At 48.9% G+C, this 22102-nt stretch overlaps 1 long non-coding RNA gene across 1 annotated transcript; it reads right to left on the reverse strand.

Annotated features, from left to right (window-relative positions):
- Nucleotides 1–399: 399 nt before the first annotated feature.
- On the reverse strand, nt 400–4503 carry LOC119101441 (uncharacterized). Its single transcript, XR_005094561.1, has 2 exons — nt 4469–4503; nt 400–3079 (listed from the first exon to the last, which is right to left on the reverse strand). It is a non-coding gene; the product is annotated as an uncharacterized LOC119101441 (long non-coding RNA).
- Nucleotides 4504–22102: the final 17599 nt, after the last annotated feature.

Below are 22102 nucleotides of genomic sequence, written 5' to 3' on the forward strand. Positions count from 1 at the left end.
TGTTCTCTAAGTGATGTTGCGAGATTGTTTTTTGAGTTCGAGAGATTGATTTGTTCTAACTGCCTTTTCACGACAGCCGAACGATACCCTTTCGTCAATGACTGATGGTTTGCTGCTTGGTGATGAAGTTTAAGATAAACGTAATTGGGCAGCACATTCTCTTCTACGCGAGTGTCGTTGAAGACCTTGGCGTAAGTGCAGCTAACGCGTTTGTTTGCGCTTGCTCAAGTTTTCGTATCTCGGCCTTCTGTTGATCACCTAGAATTAAAAGTAACTCGCCGATGTTTGACGTCTATCAACTGGCCTGACGTTTCGGAATCACTTGTTCCATTTTCAGGGATGCCCACACACCGTACAAGGGTAGCATACGTCTACAGGAATGGGCTTAGTTTAACCAAATGAAGCTCGACCGGTATATTGTACAATGTCTACAAGTGGTGGTCATAATTATCCAAGGTGTAACAATATCTGTTTCACAGCAGTACCATCCCCGTAATTTTCTCCAACCTCCACATGTCGTCAGGCATACAATCTCTAGAATGCTCGAAAGTCTTAGGACAGGATATAGGCAGTAGGAGGTATCTAACCCTCCTGGGTAGCAGATCATCCACCATGCGCCATCTGTTCCGTCGGAACCTAAACTATGCATACCATCCTTAGTGTGATATGACGCTTCCTTTAAAAAGAAGCCCTCTGTGCCTCACCAGCCGTCTGTTGCATCAGAGAGTTCCCGGATCGAAACGCGATCTCGCTGTGTGTGATTGGTTTATTCGCTCATCGTATGATGTCGTACTTGCTTGTCATTGGCCAATAACCACATTATTTCCCTGGCACGCGATCGCACCTCATTTCCGATTGCAGCTAGTACATTTGGCGAACCCTTAGTTACGGGAATAGAATGTGAAGAAAGGTAGAATATGTAGCACCTCGCTAACCAGAGACACTGGTTAGCGATATTCTTCACCAAACGCTCCATAACTGGTAGATCGTTATGCCAGAGTTAGCTTGATCGATTGAACACGCCGGCCTCCAATTGTCCAAATGGCCGTCCGTTTTCTACGTTAAAGTGTGTTGATACCGTGAATGTATCCATATCCCTCCGATTGGTGAGATGCAGGCCTGTGTTCTAACCATACTCTTCAGTTTTTCTTGTTATATAGAGATACTGCATTTCCAGTACTGAAGAGACTATTCTACACTTTCAGATATTAAGGAAGGCATCTGCTCTGTTGCAATGAATGCATCTACTCCTCAATGCGTCATCGCCGGATAAAGCCATGTCACGTTGTCACATGTCACATTCCCTGTCACGAACGCTGTCAGACTGTGGGATGCTTGGAATACAGCGCTCGGCCCTGTTGGACGTCTTTCGTTCGTTTCTCGCCGGCAGCGATCTCCCTGTCTTGTCATGACCGGCCTTGCAGTGGAGTTGTCTGTACATAGAGCTGTAGTGGTGTTTTTCTCCCGACATCCATCCAAAACGTGCGTGTTCAGGCTGGTGGATGCCGTTACGGTGCCGCGACCAGTACTGCTATGTCAGAACTGCACCGACATGTGGCCTGACCACAGTCACTTGGTGTCGGGTCGAGATCGTGTCGCACCCATCCCGTGTTGGGCACTGAAATGGTATGCGTCACAAGCTCATCCCACTTTTGCGCGAGTGACAGACTCCGTGCTTTGCACGCTCGCGTCTCTCCATATCACAATTAGCTCTTTTTGGCCGTCGTTCACTCCTTATTGGAGTGAACTCGTGAAGTCGTTCACTCCACAGGTGAATTCGATGTATGCCGTTTTGTGAAAAGCGCATGATCTAATTTCCGTTCGATGCTGGGAGCTCTTCGCTCGAGGAGTTTCATAGCCGGATATCTACGGAAGCGTTTGACGTCCAACGGTGAGCCCTCCACCAGATATTTCCGAAAGTGATTTCGAAAAGACCATTCGTTTTGACACCATATGTAGATGCTAAACAGCTGTTTGCGATGTGCAGTGAAAATGCTTTCAGTGTTTATACAAGCGGTATTACAGCGCTCTCGAGCATGGATGCGGCCATCTCTCTGAGACTGGACGGTCAAACTGGAATCCGGGGACAGCCTGATCCAAAAACGGTATCTTGAGTGGGAGTAGGTGAAAATATGCAGTGCACGGGCAAAAATGTAGGAGACACAACCCTATCATGCGAAACTTAGGACGCGTTTCTTCGACCCTTGCCCCGCACCCCTATCCCCACTCATACCCCACCCAAACCCTCCAGTAATTAAACCATGCTACTGCTGCCTAGTATATTTTGTATGGCGTCAAAAATGATCCACATCTTTATACCACTCGTTCCAACCGAGCTCGGTAAGCTGTAAATACGGACCATGGCATCAAGCTGAGAGAATGCACCAAACACTCTTGGCCTCTGGTGTAACGGCAAATGAACACAACCAGAACGTTTGGGAGCGAGTCAGAGATGCAAATTTCGCATTTGCCCGCAAGTGAGCAGCGCACAGAACGCTTACCAAAACAGGCGAAGGTAAGGAAAGGGTCGGGGTGAATAGAGCGCTACGAGTAAAATACGCCCTCCGGGCCGTGCGTGCCCTGGAACGTGACGGGAGCGCCGGAAGCAGTGGACACCGAAGGGCAGGTACTTGGCAGGGCAGGTACTTTACCATTACCCAGAGCGGCCCCGTCTTACAGGCGGGCTTGCTCAGAGAGCGCCGCGCTAGTCGTGGTTGTTTTCATAGCTGGTGGTCACCTCCGTGTGGGGGTCCACAGTTATGTGGAAGCCAGACCTGTCCGCAGAGAAATTGACCGTCCGGTTCACACCACGGAGGTCCAAGTAGCTAAACGAGCCAACAACAGGAGTGAAGAGGACGCTGGCGTCGTAATTGGCGTTTTGACCGTAGGCTTGATGGTGGTCACCGCCCGGGGCGAAGCCAGGGATGTTTCTCAAGAAAGCACTAGTATATCTGGCGTAGGGGGAAAGCAAATTCATCCAGTATTGGAGCGCGTCCGGCTGTCCCTGGTTCTTCGGCTCGCCAGCGGTGTGCGAGTGGTGGCCGGCAGCCGCAACGGCCAGGACAACGCACATGACCACCTGAAACAGACAAGGTGGACCTAACATTTGCTTTTAAAAATAATTGAAAGAAAAGGGCAATGCCATAAATAGGACGTTGCTGCTGAAAATATATCGCAGAAAAAACCTGACGGATTTTTTTTTAAGTCAATGATGCCGACCTGAACGAGGGAATCGCTTTGTCATCTGCAAGATGGCAAGGAACGCACGGACAGATAACGGTGACATTGACCTAATAAAAGAAAGGATTTAGCGATATATCTTTGCAACTGAAAGTCACTTCTGTTAAAGGTACTATTCCAAGTTTGTAAGTGGTTTTGAACTGAGCTACCCATTTGTTGCTACCCATCATATTCCCTGCTGTTCCAGCCGCGTCCTTTTTAAGACTTCGAATCATCTTGCTTCCGAACTTAATGCACGTGGACTTGCGTACCCCATTACCCACCGCCTATGGTACTCTTACCCGGCATGTGCAAGATCATAGAAAGTCACGCGAAAACCACACGGCATTCACCGTGCTGTACCCATGGCCAAGACAATGCGGCTGTTTAACCACTCGTGTTTTGCAGTTATGCAGCGCCAAATGTCCAAACGATGAGCGGCAATTGACTAGCACATTGCGCTGCTAGTTGTATGGCTCGGCAACTTCGGTTACTTTGTTAGTTGGATTAGAGCCTTTTCGGCCAGTAAAGGCCATTTTAGGGCTGTGAGATGCAGAAGGATGGATATCGGTGGGGCAGGACCATATGCATCTGGGGATCCAAACTCCAAGATTTAGCCCGTACAGGAACCCTTTTACAGGCATGTGTCTGCCGCTCGGACGGGGCCCCCACCAGGGGCCCTTCGACCCACTCGTGACTGGCACGTGCAGCCTGTTCCCGGATAAAACAAAAACGAGGACCAACGGCTAGATATGACGAACATGAGGCTAAGTATCAAGTAATTTAAGAAAAGTGCCGCAGCCAAAAAGGCAAGAGCAGGTACGGAAGATGGTATCACGGAAAATACCCAAGAAAACCAAGAGAAAGGGACAAAAAAACGTACACAAGATTTGCTTATCAAGGTCACACGCATGGATCAGCAACACCACCTTGTGGCGCGTGCAAGTATCCCAAGTGAGTCACGCAGTTCATTACAGCGACAACTCTGACACGGCAGATGTGGCATCGACTCTAGCGTCCTAAAAACGTCCCATGACTTAATCCAATGACAACGTTTTAAGGCACATATATCCTTATCGGCGAAATTGTGATCTACAGCAGCCATTTGCAGTTAAAAGCATGCGAACAGTTACAAGCGAGTTGTGTATACGATATCTGATGCGTGGCTCAATATACCGTTTCTCCCGATAAAGTTAAACAGCATAATGTAATGCACATCTTCGGCAAGCATCGTAAGCAGAGGACTCACCAGGACTTTCATGGCTGAACTCGCTGGTTTCTGTGATGCCTGTGGTCATGGGCCGACCAGCTTTATATTGGCTGGAGCGGTGCTGACTGTGAAGCCACGCCCACGCTGACCGCAAAGCTCACATATCATTGGAGGAGATGTTGCAGCTCGATCTCCGCGAACAGTGGCCATCATCAGTTATCGCCCCCCCCCCTCGAGCCAAGGTCGGAGAAGGGCCTACCCCCCTATGTAAACCGCAGAGTAATACACCTGGTACAGTGGTAAAGCTCTTTTTGCAAGGCTGCAGCACTGGGCGACTGTTTGGGTTCCTTTAACGGCAGCATCAAATTCGGGTCGTCGTGTGACGATCAGCCTGGCGTGGCCGCAGATAGCCATACCCAGGAGGGCTTCTCTTACCGCATCTGGTCAAAGGGACAGGCATTTGCCGCCGAATGCTCCCAATATGACATCAGTGGTCGTCTGGCCTGTGTCGCCATGGGATCACCGGCGACGGTTCCTCTGAGCACCGAACGCTGACCTCATGCATCCCGTGCCGTCTGTTGTGTTAGACTTATGTGGGGTGTCCAGCTGGTATGATTTTCGTGGAATACTTCGAATTAGTCTTGAACAAGCAGGCAAATGTTTGCACTACAGCAGTATCTGGCCAAAATCACGGTAGACTTGATTTGACACCGATTCGTTGTGCACGGCGGAGAGACGCTGCTGCCCTGGAGTCACATTCCTCTGCTTGCTCCAACCACTCAGCAGCGAAGGCGCTGTGATGAGCGCGAACACAGGAGCCGATGGTATGGCCGAAGACCACTTGAGCCAGAGCATGTCCATCGGCTCGAGGCGTGTTTCGCAGTTCCAGGAGTCCTCGGTAAAAGTTGTCGTTGTCGGTAGAGCCATCAGTCACCGTCTTCGACACCAGGTGCTTCATGGCCTATACTGCCGCCTCCGCATGCCCATTGGATTGTGGGTAATACGGAGTCGACATGACATGCAGTACTCCCCAACGCTTCAGGAAGTTGGCGACTTCACGGCTCTTGTACTGATGTCCTCAATCTGTCCTGAGTCTGACGGGGACTCCAAGACTGACGAAGACGTCTCGGAGGGCTCTGATGATCTGACGGCTTGTTGTGTCACCCCGTGGGAGTTGATAGACAACTGGCCAGCCAGACAGTCTATCCACGTAGACGAAGAAGTCTCTGCCACCGTGAGAGAAGCAGTCGGAAGGGACATCTTCAAAAATCCTCGATGGCAGCGTGTCGGTGGCCATCGGTTCCTGAGGCAAACTTGGACGGAGCTCTTGGCAGGTACTGCAATTGCCCACAGTGTTGGCGATGTCGCTGTTCACGCCGGGCCACCAGACAGTTTGGCGTGCTCGTCGTTTGGTGCGCTCGATACCCTGGTGAGCGTCGTGAAGTGCTTCCATGGTGACCTTCCGGGAACCACGCGGAATGAGGATGCGGCAGCCTTTCAGAACTAGGCCGTCGTGGGACGAAAGTTCGTGGCGAACGTCCCAGAATGGGAGTAAGGACCGTGGCAGCATCTCCTGGGAGGATGGGAAACCACGAGCAATGGACATGGTGCTCTACAGACTAGACGAGCTGGTTGTCCTCAGGCGTCGGTTCTTCAGCAGGAGCACGTGACAGTGCATCGGGGATGGCATGGTCTTTGCCTTTTTGCCAGATGGCTGTGAAGTTGTAGAGACTGGTCTTCTTCAGACGTTGGAGACGTGGGTTTTCGACGGCATCCAGGGTGTAGTCGTTCAAGATCGGTATCGAGGGCCGGTGGTCGATGATGACTCTGAAGTGTTGCAGGCCCTGCAAAAACATGCGGCATTTCTTCAGTGCCCACACCACTGCCAGGAGCTTCAACTCCACCGTTGCGTAGCGTGGCCCGGTGTCAGAGAGAAACCTGGACCTACATTGGACTAGGCGCCAGCGATCGCCGTGCTGTCGTAGCAGGACGTATCTGAGCCCTTTCAGACGAGCAGCGTCGGTCTGAAAAACCGTCGGAAGATGCGGATCGCAATGAGCCAGCACAGGCGGTGATGCCTGAGCCTTCTTGACGTCGTTGAAGGCTGTCTTGTGATCCCGTGTCCACACGAAAGCGTGTCAAGGTTTCAGTAAACCACGAAGCGCGTCTGCAGCGGATGATATATCGATGGAGAAGTTTCCGAACTGCTGAGCGAGCCCCATGAAAGACTTCAGCACGGTGATGTTGGTTGGCGTTGCGAAGTTGGTGATGGCTGTGATCTTGCCCGAGTTGATCTCCTTCCCGACCGAAGACAGGCTGAAGCCACAGAAGAAGACTTCTTCCTGTGCGCAGCAGAACTTCTTCTCGTTGATCGTGATGCCATATTGGCGGCATTGTGTGACAACAGCTCGTAAACAGTCTACGTGGTCTTCGATTGCCTCATTGTAAACAAGTATGTCGTCGACCACCTTGACGACGTGGTCCAGATCCTGGAGAGCCTGATCTCCACGTCGGCAGTACTCGTCCCCTGTTGAGACCAGGCCCATGGGCGCTCGGAGGAACTTTGTGCGCCCCAGGGCGCGGTGAACGTTGTGAGGTGCTGGCTGCCTTCTTGAAGAGGGAGCTACCAATATCCTGACTTGGCATCCAACGTGGAGAAGATGTTCGCGTTTGCGGGGATACCAGAGACGGCCTCTCTTGGACTAGAGGTTGGGTGCAGAGGCCTTCCTACAAACTTGTTGAGCTTGGTGAGGTCAACGCATATCCGTACTCCTCCATTAGACTTTGTGACCAGCGCCAGTGGATGGCACCAATCTGATGGCTCGTCACCCAAGGGGGCGATGATGCCTTGTCTAACCATTTCTTCGAGCAGTCGCTTCGAGCTTCGAGCAGTCGATGACTTTAACTGAGCAGGCGTAGTGCCATCGCAGAACAGCCTCAACCCAACATATTGCCTCACCAAATCCACTTGTGATGGAAAACCACGCGAATGAAGTCACACCGTTCACATGCGATAGCATAAATACCAGCTGTCCGAATTCAACATGGCAGTTGACGATACTAACCAGTATCCCGTATTATATTCGTTCATGTGGAATATCTATGTGGAATATCTATATCTATATGGAATATCTATGTGGAATACTTGTTCATCTGGAATACCGTACGCGGCGACGTCTGGAGGTCACGGTTTTTAATGCCCTGTCGAAAGTCGTGAGATGCCCTTATTGTTTAGAATGTTGTACACATGCTGAAGCTTTGATAGAATTCGAAAGGTTCGGGACTTTCCAGATCGTTAAGATCCGTGTTGGCGTCAAGAGCAATTAATGCATTCGTCATATCTGATTATTTCAGACATTGATGAGTTTATTTTTTGAAGCAGGTCTCATACGATCGAACAGTTAGCGTTATTCGACTCGTCATTACATTTTCGGTCTGGAATGTGTACTTGCTGTACTTTTACTGTTACTTTTATACTTGCCTGTGAAAGTTCATCCCGTCACCTGACATGACCTGAACTCTACTTGAGTCGCCTCACTTCTTCACCCGAATCTTAAATTCAATTGTTGCAAATTTCAAAATTCATTGAAATCAGGGCCAGCTCGGTTTTAACAGTGTTAGCCAGTGTTAGTGTTAACAGTGTTACATTCTCTTGTTGATGCCTCATCATGCGTTATATTTGTGTATGACAAATATTGATCTGGAATGTGGTGACGTCTATAGGTCACAGTTTTTCATGTTACGTGAAAGGAGAAGGAATGCCCTCATTATCTGAGTTGTTCCACACTTGTGGCGTTTTTTGAGAAAGGCAAGGGAGTCGGAATCTTTCAGGTAGTTGAGTTCTGTATTAAATTTAACGGGACATAATGTATTGCCCCAGAAATTGATCATTTCCTGACATATCTAAGTTGTCTTGGGAAACATGCTTCATTCGATCAAGCAAGTGACCCCAATGGACTCCGCGTTACATGTGCTATCTTGAAATGGATCCTATTTATTTGCCCGCGGAAGGTCATCAGATGACCTAGTGTGACCTAAACCCAAGTTCAGTCGCCCTTCTTTTTCACCTTAAAACCTTGACTTAAATGTGCAGCCGTTCAACCCAAACGTAGTGATATCGATTTCAACCGGTTAGGTTAGGCTACCCTGCTTACCAACCAGCACTCGTTATATCTGAACACGACAAAACACGATCTGACGTGGTGACATCAAAAGATCATAGTTTTTTATGTTCCGAGATAACTCAAGAGGTGCTCTCGTCACCTTGGGCGTTGTTCGCTTACAGAAATTTTCAAGACAAACGAAAAGTTCGGGATTTTCTAGGTCGTGGGGTTTCGCGTTAAAGTCACGGCCGCGTTCGATCTGTCAACACGTTTGTCAGCACCAACCACGGCCCGTTATTCTCCCTACGTCACGTCAATTGACCAGAAGGTTACTTGGTCTGTGACGTCACGCGCCGGCTGACGATGCTGCTAGGATTCTTTGTCAGCCCGTCAGCATGTAGAGAAAGCCCTACCAGATTGAAAATCGCTCCGACAAAAAAGCGGGCGTTGATTCGGTAGCTCTTACGTTTGCGAGCAGCTTGGGTGGGTTGGGCGGAATTGCCTCTAAATTTGGGAGGAATGCGACGTAGGATAGATAGGAAGGGAATTGAACTGCCAAGAGAAGCTATGAAAAGGTGAATGACGATGATTGATGAGGTGTATCGTAAAATACGGGGAACAGGAACGAAACTCCACGAATCTGGAACATTGGCTCTGACGGTTCATGTTGGAGTTCAATGAAAGGATGGGCTTCATGCTAGCGCAAGTAGCAGTGAAGGATCAAAAGACCGTTTCAAAAGGATCAAAAGACAAAAGACCGAAGGATCAAAAGACCGCACAAAGTCGAGCTATCACTTTAAATGAGACGGGAAGAAATTGAACTGAGATGGGAATGGGAAGAGGCACTCAACTTAAGGCTGTGATAGTTGATGGTAACATCAGAGCAGGAGCCGCACATCCGAACACCACTTCATGGGCACTGTGTCATGGCCGGCGGTAAGCCAGATTGGGGATGGGCGTCTGCTCTGAAGGTAAAGGGGGAAAAGAAGGTAAACTCAAAACCAGGGAGCTAGAATCGCTTTTGAACTAGGGTAGGAGTGAAAAATTATATCGCAAAAAAGACCGTGCCGGAGTGAAAAAATCAATTCACAAAAGACGGAACTTATGAGCCATGATGGATGCCTCAGCAAACAAAGGCATCTGTTTCAAGTTGGCATGGACGTAATATCAGAAACCTGACAAAACTATTTCGTTTTTTAACATCTTAGGCCATTAAAGTGAAACAGAATACATTAATACGCGCTCGGGTGGGGGGCAAATTGACCCCCCCCCCCCGAAGGCTTTTCCCGAATGGTCTTTGAAGGGCGCGGCGTAGCCGCGCCACATTTTGCATAGCTGTAGAAAATTGCATATCGGATCGTTTGACATACAAATTTTAGATGTACCTTGTAAGGTCGCTGACCTATGACAGGTCAAAGTCAGCCCATGGTGTCCAAGAAGGCAATTTCTAGGGAATCGTTCAATCTGATACAACAACGGAGTGTTTGACGAAGACATACATCTCTGAGATGCTTTCTTAGGCACCACAAATATTGAATGAGCAAATTACGTTGACCTAAGGTCAGGTATGATGGTCAGACTTAGGTCAAAACCAACCTGATTTATTAATCTAGGGCTTGCTGTATGGGATAGTCTCTGGTGTTCATTTCGAATTTATTGGCAGCAGGAACTGCATTATATATTTTCAATTGACTTCTTAGAGATCAGAACAGGCCATTGACCTAAGACGACCCCGGTCCAACGTTTTTTTTAGGAACATACTGCCTAGCGTAATCTTTGTCGCTTATTCAAATGAAAATGCAGAGCAGTCTTGTATCATTTTGGTCACCATGACCTTTAAAGGGTCAAACAAGGTCAATGACCTCTAATTGGCTTGTGAACTTTTGCTTAGAGACAGTTGTCTAGGTTCTTGGGGCGCTTTGGAGACCATCCTGGAGTTTGACCTTGTTCGACCTTATTCGACCTGAAGATCATCATTACCTAGGAAGCTGAAACCATAACCTAAGTGCGTTCGCGGTCTAGACACCCTGTAAATTTGGTGTCTCTAGCTTTCTTAGTTTACGAGATCTCAAACGGGGGTTCAAATTGGCTCTCCCCCCCCCCCCCCACACCCGAGCGGAGGGTGTCTAGCTGGCCAACCGGGCACGTGTTAAAACATAGTAATTTCATGACAGTGTAATGAGCATAACAAATTATTAACACCAATAATATGATGCTGCACCTTTCAATTTCCTTCCACAGCACTTTTAAAACAAAACAAAGCAAAGGAATTCAATAACAATATAACAACAGAAAATTCAACAAGCATAAAACACTCAAACAAAAAAACATTGGACTAATACACATCAGCCCATCACCGAGTCAAACACAACAGACATACTTCTGGCTTCTGTTAAGGTGGTGTCAGGGAAAACAAACATTTTGTCACTGTTTCTCACAAAATACCTATGCTTATTTCCATCACAGTGGCCTATGCCTAACCTAAAGAGGCCTTACATCATCTCATCCTGTATGACCAGTTTGTATCACAGCAGCAGTTGTGAGTTACTGATTCTTGCACAATTCCTATTACCACTTGCCATGCACCTGACCAACTCAACCTAACTTAGAGTAGCCCATATGATGAACATCATCTCAACTCACCTATCTTTTGACAGCAGCACTTGTGATAAAAACATGATATCTAAAGCTAGTTTTTGGCTGGTTTCAACTTGCATTTTTATTCCGGTCATTTGAGCATGTTTGTTGACATCAGACATAGTTGACAACATGCAAATCAAAACACTTTAAATCACTTTGAACAACTTATTTTGATTGTCATGGTTAGCCTATGTGAAGGGCAATGATAGGTATGCTCCACAAAACAATCTCTTCTCCCAAAATAACACAACTTTTAGATGACCATGTCAGTATTGCTGCTTGCCTTTTCAGCTGCAGCAAATGCATCCATGTGGGCTTGTTTATTCATACTTAATGACAAAGTTTGAGATGTCGGCTTTACATTTTAAATGGAGTGGTCTGACTATTTGTTACATACCAATATTTAACTCATGTTATAATTGCTATGCAGCTAAGAATATCCCTGTGTTAAAAATATAGTGTATACATACAGTACAGTCATTTGCCGGCCAGCAAACCATGATACCTATAGCAAACATTTGGTTAAAGCAGCCATGAGTGACCACATTAAGGAATTTGGGGCAAAAAACCAAGAATATGGAACAAAATAAGCCCACTGCATGCCTTGTGGCATCATAATTTATATTATGGCAAAACTCGATGCATCAAAACAAAAAAATGGCTGGCTCTGGTTACCAATCATGTGTTGAAAGCGGGCAAGGTAAGTAATTACTTGGTCCACAGGAGACTTGGCGGTTTCTTCCTGCCCCCCCCCCCCCAAAAAAAAAAAACACAAATCAGTACCTTTTGCATGGTCTGCTGGCAGACAGAGTCATCCGACTCACCCCCTAAATATAAATATCAATCATGCCCGCCAACGTTAACAATTCCAGAGGGCAGAATTTGGCCATCAAACAAACAAACAAACAATCTGCATTAGCCGCGTCATGTCTTTCCCAAGGGTCTATGTTGCAGCATATTCTAATGCTGCCACACGGAGGCAGCATTCGGCAAGGCCATTCTAAGCCTTGCCAGGTAGCCTGGTAAGTTAGACACTCGAAAAGCTTGGATTTATCCTTATTGAACACCGCCATGAAACAAGAAAACAGTTAACCGAAGGTTTAAGAGGGCAAAAATGTCGGTAAAAATAAGTGCCATGCTTCAAATTGTCTCTTTCATTCCCTGTCAATTGTTCACGCTTGGGTGTATATCAAACATGTTTGGGCGACTGGCGAATTAATACAATTTATGTATGAAATACGTACAAGCTTGCAGTTGCAGCACCTTGCAGAGAAATTGGTCAACATTTTAAGCAGCAGATGGTACCTCTAAAGGCAATCGAAAAGGAAGGAAGAATAAAGTGGTATCACACTGGCATGATACCAAGAAAAACATAAGTAGCCAAATAAATAGAAAGACTGGTACATTTCTCGCAAAATTTTGTAATCAGCTAAGTTGGCTTAAAATATGTTAATAAAAGTGCTCAAATAGTAATATTCATCTCGTAAGTTTAATTTCAAAGACATTTCTTGACCTTTTCACTCATGCATTTCGGGAGTGATGCAATTTAGTGCTCAAGTTTCCTCGGGAAAAAAGAAGTACGTAGAGTAAAATTCTCTACCAGGCCTTGCTGGTGTTTGCCCCACGCTCTGCTTTCGTGGTGTGGTGGTGAGACAAAAAAATAGGGGATGCGTGAACATCTTGCATTTGGCGCACAGCTGCAGATTGTGATACATTTTGTAAACAAATCAAATTTAATGCGTGCAAGCGGCTGGGGTCGCTGGGGTTCTTGGGCTTGGAGGCACCTGGCGCTCTTGCTTTGTGCATATATAGACATGATTCAGATATAGGTGAGGCACGACATAGTCATAGATGCCCAGGTTCTGCAGAGCCTCGTTTATGCTTGGTGGTTTCAAGTGAGCTCGGTTTCGGATGACATCTGAAAACCTCAGAAAGGGAAATAGGGGTTTGGCATGTGCGATTAGACAATGTCAGACAGGAGTGAAAAATTTACATAAAATATGGGGAAAAGGAGTGGAAAAATTCCTCCTCATAGGGTGTTGCTTTACACCCCAAGTCGGCAATTCTAGGACACTGGTCAAAACACTTTCTCACCAGCCCACACACCGAACGCTGCGCTGGCACGCATGACGCATTCCAGCTGACAATTGTGCCGACGACAAATCGAACGGGGCCCAAGAAGAAAAGACGCATTATACCAGAAACTGTTTGTTTCCATAATTTTTTAGTTTGTATTTTGAACTAGACATCATTCCATCAAGCAACTGGCAGTGTTCCACTCGGTGTTACCATTGCTGTCTGGAAATATATAATTTATGCTCACTTGCAGGTCATCACGTGACCTGAGATCACCAGAAATCCAGGAAAGTCGCCTTTCTTTTCCACCTGCAAATTCTGATTCAACTGGTGTGTGCATGGATCTAAAACGGTCTTAAATCGATCACAAAAACCTCATGCACCTTGCTTATCTATCATCACGCGTTCGATTCGCACATGAAGAATTTCGATTTTGTAAGTTGTTCAGTGCATTAGCGAGGGACATTGGCCACATAGATAAGACAGTAGTATTAGCCTTATTCCTCGGAAAAATCAGAATGGCGATATAGTTCGGTTGATATCTCGGCAACATGTCTTACTCGAAACGATAGCAGAAGTGAATTCAAAATTGGCTGCCGACGATCCTGTTCGCTTTTTCAGGCTTTTTTTAAACAGCAAGCCACAGTTTTTACAGGACACCAATATCCAGGGAACTAAAGAAAAAGCGATTGCCAGTCGTTACCAAGATATTGTGAGAATATCCACGTCAATGAAATTTGGGCTTTCCTGTTGGGCAACGGATATTCTCCACAACTTTTAGGTAGAATGTTGGAAGAAGAAAAACAGTCTAGAGCGGGGGGTATGGGTGATAGGCGGCGTGAATATGTCCTATCGGTAGACGGATTTTTAACGCTACCTTGCATATATGAGCAGTTGCTTTGGAAAATCAGACACATTGTTAAAAATCAAAACTGCGGGTACGCATACCTTGGAAAAACGACAATAAGCTTGAAAAGTACCACCTGCTTATTACTTACTTACTTACCTGCTGGTAAGGTTAAAAGTACACCAAAGTTATGAATGACCATGTTTCATATCTGGTGCTTGTTCCAATATCTTCAAATGTGAAACATTCCCTTTAAGCAAGCAGCTCGGCACCTATGGACTCCAATACAACCGACAACATACGCACACACACACACACACACACACACACACACACACACACACACACACACACACACACACACGCGCGCGCGCGCGCGTCGATGTGGGTCACATAATGGGATGAAATGGGTGACCCTGACGGGATTGCACGACCTGTCAGACACCATGAGCGGTTGTTTCCCCGTGCATGATTGTGCCGTCCGCACCCTTAAAAACGGCGACTCAACTTCATCGCCTGGCTGGTGACAACATTTAAACGAGGCTGCAATCAAATCAGATGCATGAGCGAATTTAATCGTTCTTAATCTCACGGTACGCCTGAATCGCCCGGTAACCCGCTCATCCGGCGAATTACACTAGCAGAGCCTGCCGGATATCAAACCTGGAAACTCCTCGTCCACCAATAATCCTTACAAACTCATGGGATCGGCGCCTCACCACATTCACTACAAGCATCCTCATTCGCTGGCGCAAATAATTTTCTACAAGCATTCCCACATCACACCGCTCGTTCCTGGCACGCACATGCGTTGCCCCCTCCCCCGAGATGGGTCCAGTTACCACAGTGCGTAGCGTAGCCCTGCACCCCGGGCGGTCCGAACTGCTTTACTGCAATATCATGACCTACGCCCCTCTCCAGCACCCTGGCATTATAATTGACACGTCTGCGCGAGTGCTCATTCAGGTCAAGTAAAAACATAATGGCATCCATTGCACGCATCCATTAAAGCCAGGTTTATGTCCTATTTAAAGCATATCCGGTCAATTTCCCATTCGCCTGGCACCGCCGTGGCTACTGGGGCGGCTTCAGGTGTACCTAAGCTGGACGACAACTGGTTCTCTCGCCTGACCTATATAGTAACGGCTCCGCATTCGGAGGTCGCCCATTCGCGCCTCGTCCACGATGGGACACCCACCTCTTCTTTGGGCATGCCCACCGCTCGCAGCTTCGCTCTGCCGCGTACCCGCTTCGCGCCCCATTCAGTATGGAGACGTCGCCTACGGCGGTTCTACGCCGTCGCTTCCCGCCTGCTGGAGTGTGCTTTGTATGGCAGCGTCGCGGTGCGCCCCCTCAGAGGCCTGGGGGTAGACAGCGCACCTAATGGGACGGTGGAGCCCACGGTCTCCACGGCCGGTGCTCTCTGGCGATTCAGCCTAACCGGCCTGTTCGATGACTCAATACCCTGTCGCTCTTCCTACAAAGCTCGTTGCCGGAATCCCTGTCCGCACGGAACGTCCCGCCAGCATGGGCTGATAACGCCCGGCGTACACGGCGTCAGACAAGGACCACCAACGGATAGATGCAGTTACTGCCGTGCGTAACCCTGCATCTCGGACGGTCCGAACTGGTCTCTTGTCATGTCATGACCTACGTTCCTTCATGCCGCCACGCCCGAGGTTAAATGAAAGACGGAAAATGCGAATAGACCTTCTCCCTGTCAACAATCAGCGAAATGATGTCTTCGAGTCGCGCTATCCCCCAAACATTGATTTGCATAACAGCGGGACTGCAATTGTCTAGCTCCTCCCGAATCATGACCATAACCGAGCCACGATTCTCGGGCGCGTTCTGCCCCTGTCGCCTTTCGCGGCCACTACTATTGCTGCGTGGCTCGGCCCCCGAAAAAAAGCCACAGCGGGATGCGAATCGAACGAAGGCCTGCCAGTCCGGTGCAAGTTTTACCCGACCGATTTGACAGCAATGGTGACGTGCAATTATCCGCTCCGCCAACAACTGGCATCTTCGGCTGGAGGCCAGACCACGAGAATGTCGCAACGTGAAATGCAACGTTCGGCCACTGCCATCACCGGCCTTGTGGATCGCCCGACCAATCCGTGACCTGCGATCATTGATCACTTCAAAGCTAAACATTTCGCTTCGCGGTGGCCTCGTGATCACCACCCCTCGCTAAATAAGCACGCCACCGGTATTTACGAGGTCCAGGTATTTACTGCCCTGGTCCGTTCACATTGACCCACAAGCCACCCGTCGGGTACCGCCCGGTACATCACGTCCGACCAGGCGACCTTTAACTTGATAAGTGCCGTCCGAGACGGCAAACGCTTTCCCTTGAGGCGGCGGTCAGACTGCAGAATAGGCTGCGGTCATGCCGGATCCGGGAAGAGGCCGTTTTTTTGCTGCAACGGGCCGGTCGTCACGCGTCACACGATCCCGCAGATATCGCGGACAGCGGGCACCCCCTGTTGTTAAGGGCCAATCGCCTGCAGCGTCTGGCGGTCTGCATTCGCTGCCCAGTCTCCGCCGGACCAATGGCATTGTTTGATTCGGAGGAAATTCTTTGTGCCGGGCCGGCTCCTTTGCTGTCATGCCCCGCCGAGAAACTCCGCCAATCCCGGACTGGTGGCGGTGGGAGTGCTGACCTTGAAATGTATGCCTGCAGCTTCTTCGAGGGCTGGCCGTCATCCTGTCCGCTCTGTTCCTGTCCGCTCTGTCTTCATACATACCTATCGACATTCAGCAGCACACGCAATACGCCACGGAGACGGTTCAGTTGTTGAAGCGATGTTATTATTTCCCCTCGTTTGCGCACAAAGTGCTAGTCCATAGAACAGACATGACCGAGTCACTGTCACTGCCCATTGGCATGTAAAGCGAGGAAGCGCGGGAAGCCAGAAAAGAGCGCAACTGGAGGTGGACCAGCTACCCCGTCTCCTGGTGACCAGCGGTCCACTCGCCGCCATCGTCATGGAACCCGACATTGACAGACCCAGACGCCGACGATGGCCCCCGCAGACCAGTTCAAGCCCGGTGGACATGAGTGCACCCCCAAGGACGTCGATAGGTGGAATAACGATGCAGGTGAGCATGAGTGAAATATGGTGCCGCGGTCGGGATTACAGGTTTGCCTAGTTGAGCCGGTATAACATAGAGCGGGTATGCTTTGCAACTGGAAAGCTTAAGATGGTGCACGTTTTTGCTTCCGCCTCCTCTTTTGCATGCCTTGTATTTGACTCGGAACTCATTGTTGTGACTAAAATTGATCAGAGCCTGCTCGCTCAACCCGGCGTGAGGTAAGTTATGTTGAAGGTGAGTTCAGTCAGTGGCGTAAATGAGACCAAGGCAAACGTACCAGACGCCAGTACATCATGAACCAGAGTTTAATATAATTAGACGTACGCGTCTAATTATATTAAATTATATCTAATTAAATTAAATTAAATATAATTAGACGTACGCGTATTGTTTATGTGCTGTGAAGTGTATATAATTCCTGCCATACGTGTCCTATGAGTGTTGTTTATGCAGTGCATTGACTACCACGTGGTAGAGGACGTGCGGCAATGACACAACAGTGTCAAACGCTCCGCGAACAGTGTACGTCAAATTTACTTTCTTGTACATTCATCATCATGAATTTTTGCTTTTCACGGATATTCCTATACGCAACTCAATCCGTCGTCCTGTCATGTAAGGCTGGACGGTCGTGTGGCGCGCCCGGGCCTGCCGCGGCCGGCTGGCCCGGGTCAGCGTGTGTCTGCCCATACCCGGCGGCGGTGTGTCACGTGACCGGGCGGCGCGGTCGGGACGGCACGGTCAGGAGCGGGAGCGGGGCGGCCGTCGCTGGGAGAGTGTACTGCAGCAACACCGCCAATGCAAGGCGAAGAAAAGCAGGCTTTACAACCACACAAGTATTGGATAGGAAGAAGACGTTTGTGTCGTGTCATTAGAGTAACCGTCGAAGATACCCCCTCTTTTTACACTCTTATTGTGCTGTCTTTGGAGGCTATCTTAGTATGGTATGAACGGCGACAATCGTCGTGATTCATTTCAACTAGTTAACCGAGTGATAAAATTCATGGCCACAGCATGACATTTCGTGACATGTGACAAGTGGAGACATGGTACTAGTTTTCAGAGCACCACTGAAGTACAGCCCTGGTTTTTATGTGCTCCGTAACTGATGTTTACATGTTAAGTGGTTGCTGAGCAGCAGGCTCGGCCACTGCTGAACTGGAATTAGCACGGTGTGAATAGGTTACATGTTATGCGGATGCTTCTTTATCAAGATGACTGGGGACCCCGCTTGACCCGCAGTGCAGTCTTGACTATCCATTGGATAGTGTTGTTTACCTGTTTGTGCATGGCGCACAAGCAGTAGGATCGGCGATAATTGTATGTACACCTGCATTGCCTTTACTCCTATGATACCAAAGGTTCGGCTTGCAAGTGTGAAAGCTTTGAAAACAGCCATGGTGAGACTTAAGAGCGCGGAGCCTGCCAACTCATGGAGGCTTGTTTGGTGTAAAGTTAATGTACCAGCTGTAATTCTTGTTTTCTTGGCCCCAGTCCGTATGTGGCGAGGAGCACCGAATCAACCGGCCATGCCGTGACCGCTGCAGCCGGGCTACCGCATGGGGCGTCCGGTTACCACGTCCAAACAGGGGCACGTGCGGAAGGGCGTCCACCGTTGCAGCCGGGCTGCCGTGTGGGGCGTCCGGCTACCGCGTCCTAACACGGGCACGTGCGTGAAAGGGCGCCCACCGTTGCAGCCGGGCTGCCGTGTGGGGCGTCCGGCTATCGCGTCCAAACACGGGCACATTCACGAAAGATCGCCCACCGCTGCAGCCGAGCTGCGCCATGGAGCGTCCGGCTGCCGCGTTCAAACACGGGCACGTACGGAATGGTGCCCACCGTTGCAGCGCTGCAGCGTACTCGCAGTGTGTTGCCATTGTAATGCCGCCGTGCACGAGAGCAAAAGTCATCCCAGGACAGGATCGGTGATGCGTGAGGGCTGATGCCTTTCCAGCAAAACCTGTAGCTACCCTTATTGTCAACCTTAAAAATAAGTGACAAATGCACTGATTTACCTGCGAGCAACACGTCGTGATGGGTAAACGCTTAAATAGGCATGCCGTGAACCACTGCAGCCTTATATTTAATTCGCCGAGCTCATCGCAGATTTCGGAAACCCTGACCGCCAAGGGCGCCGAGTCCGATCGGACCGATTCTGGCAGTCAACCGATCACGTAACCAGCGTCTTTGAGTAGACGTAGACAGGCTGCGTATTGACTAATCTCTCGCAGTGTAAACCCACGAAGACGCCAATACTTAGATTCGTAAAATCCCGACCCACGCGTCTACGAAGAAATGTGCGAAAACGTGTTAAACTATTGCTAATAAAGCGGCTTTGCCCGACTATTTTCCAGTGCTGTCTTAAAGCTTTTTAGTTTGATGTAAACTTGTGATCTCGCATATCCACTTTTCGACATCATGTGTGCGGTCGCTCAAATTACCTGCATCCCCAGCAGTCACATCTCGACAAACGGCTATCCACAGACTTTAGGGGTCTTACATTCTACCTTCATTCGTCATGTGATCACCCACCGCAATCCCACAGAAGCTGTCCTTCCGTGGGCGACTCGGCAGCTTACGAACAGTGCGGGGTCCGCCGCAGCGACGGCGCCGGCGGGTCATTACATAAGGGGATCAGCGGGCTCCAGGCAGAGACGTCACGGTAGCACTCGCTGGGAGATGGCAGTTTTCAGGCAGGCATCTCAGGCAGGCAACTCACGCAGGTACGCGTGCGGCGGCAGCGTTATGGCACATGGTGGAGTCGTCACGTGCTATGGCGATCCACCTCAGAGTAACCCGTGCAATTACTGACAGAGGATTTCGCACGCGCACTGCTTTTTTAATACGCGTAGTCAAAGGCAAAGCTGCCAAACGGGTATCGCTCAATGAAAGAATCTACCAGAGTTATTGGTCACATTTATCATTCTCTGGTTTGGAAATTGCGTCGGCGTCTCTGCATTAGTGAGGGTTCTCTCGGACCACTTACTTGTTGATGCTTTTTATTACACCCATGTCTCCGGCAAGTCCAACCGAATAGCACGAAATTTGTAGAACGGGAGATCTGTGCTGCACTGAAACCGATCTTAGCATTAAATAATAAAAGTATTAATAATGCAAGCTGGAGCGTTTATTCAGGCGCGCCCTTGTTATATAATGTGTGGGCTACCTGGTTTCTAGTTTGGTCAGTTCAACTGCACCTCTAACCTTGCCATCCCTCATAAAATGCCCGTTCCTGGCACGTCAATCCTTCCTCAAGTGGCCTTCAAACGGCTATCTGCATGGCTTCACGCGCCGTGTTTGCAGTCCATACTCACAGGAAAGTCACAGCTCATACAGCTCATGCCACTTGGGCAGGATATGTGAGTAGTAGAGTTCGTAACGGAAAGGAATGCAGAGGGGAAGGCGCAGACTTTTGGCTCAATGCTTCCGTTCAACTCACACTGGATGGCTTGAGGGCTTGGTTGCTGTGTGCAGGACGGTCGCCGCCTGCATCCAAAGTGGGGGGGGGGGGGGGGGGGGGGGGGGGCAGGAGACCATCGCTGACAAGGCCCATGAAGGTACGTTTCTCACATGGGCCCCGGACAAAGAGCTGAATAGAAATGGATGAAACAATTCGACGCAAACAGCTGAAAGGACTAAAAGTCGACAGGAACAAAAGTAGAAGCGGAAACGTTTTGATGGACAAAAGGTAAAAGCGAATATAATTTAATAAATTCAACCAAAATTCGATGTAAGAGTGTTCCACATTTGTATGGGATTTAAATTGAATCAGCCATCTTGAATACCATTTGGTGCAGTTCACAGCCCGGCTATTCTAAGACCTGAGCCGTACTAGTTTCTGGGCTACACGCCCGCTTAGATGTCAAGGCCATTTAGGGGAGACCATTTCAAGGTCACCCAGGCATCGCTGACAACATTATAACGTCGTTCAAACCTTGTCACTCCGTTCGCCATGTGGCAATCAAGACCAAAAGCTATGTAACTGTCGATTTGTTCGCATTTGGCGTTCGTGGGCAAGATTTCCTGATATAAAAGCCGTTACTTGGCTGCCAATCAATGTTGTGCAACGTACCATGATGTAATCAGACAACGGGGTATTGACGAGCATATCTAGTCAGCAGAGAATTGTGTTGTCTTGGGCGCCGTTTTTATTTAAAACCATTCCAGTAGTCATCAATGAGATAATTTCATCGTGTCTGATGTTTGCTTCAAAATCCTCAAATGTCGAACATTCCCTTGAATATCAAATCTGAAAAAGTGGAAGGGGTAAAAGTCAACAGGGATAAAAGTTAGGTTGGAAAAAAATTCAAACGACACGAGTTAGAGGGGTGTTAAACTAAGATAGGAGAAAGTTGAAGGGGTATGTCAGATCGGAAAACATTTCAAGTACCAAAAAGGTTTCACGGTTTTAAGCCAAGTGGGAGTCAAGTCAAGAGGATCTAAAACAGAAAGTTTGTCTTCAGGACCTGCCACCTAGCATGAGGGAGGGTGTCTCCTAGCGGCACCCCGAAACTGCATCTGCAACACATCCAGATGCCCCGTGGATCCAATGGGTTTTGCTATCTCGCAACTCTGGGTCCTCTTACCCAGCCCCGTCTGCGCTCATCCGGTGAACACGCATGACAGGAAGCCAGCCTTGGAGCCTTCACGATCGAACTATGCGCAATTTGCTCTGAGGCGCTCAGGTGGCCTCTTTGCATGCCCTTGAAAATGCATATCAAGCCATTGGCTGGGACGGTCGCGAGCAACAGGAACGCCCATGGATGGCGGCGGCGCACAGCGGCGGCGTCCGCCTCGAATCTCGTGCTTTCTTTCTTTAGACCTTGTGTTGGGCGTGTGCCTGGTTCCCAATGTCAGTTCCTGGCTCTCAATTCTCCTGAAAAGGGACCTCAGATCCAGAATTCGGCTGGT

Source organism: Pollicipes pollicipes, unplaced genomic scaffold, assembly GCF_011947565.3.
Source record: "Pollicipes pollicipes isolate AB1234 unplaced genomic scaffold, Ppol_2.1 Scaffold_4881;HRSCAF=5763_pilon_pilon_pilon, whole genome shotgun sequence".
NCBI classification, from domain to species: Eukaryota; Metazoa; Arthropoda; class Thecostraca; order Pollicipedomorpha; family Pollicipedidae; genus Pollicipes; species Pollicipes pollicipes.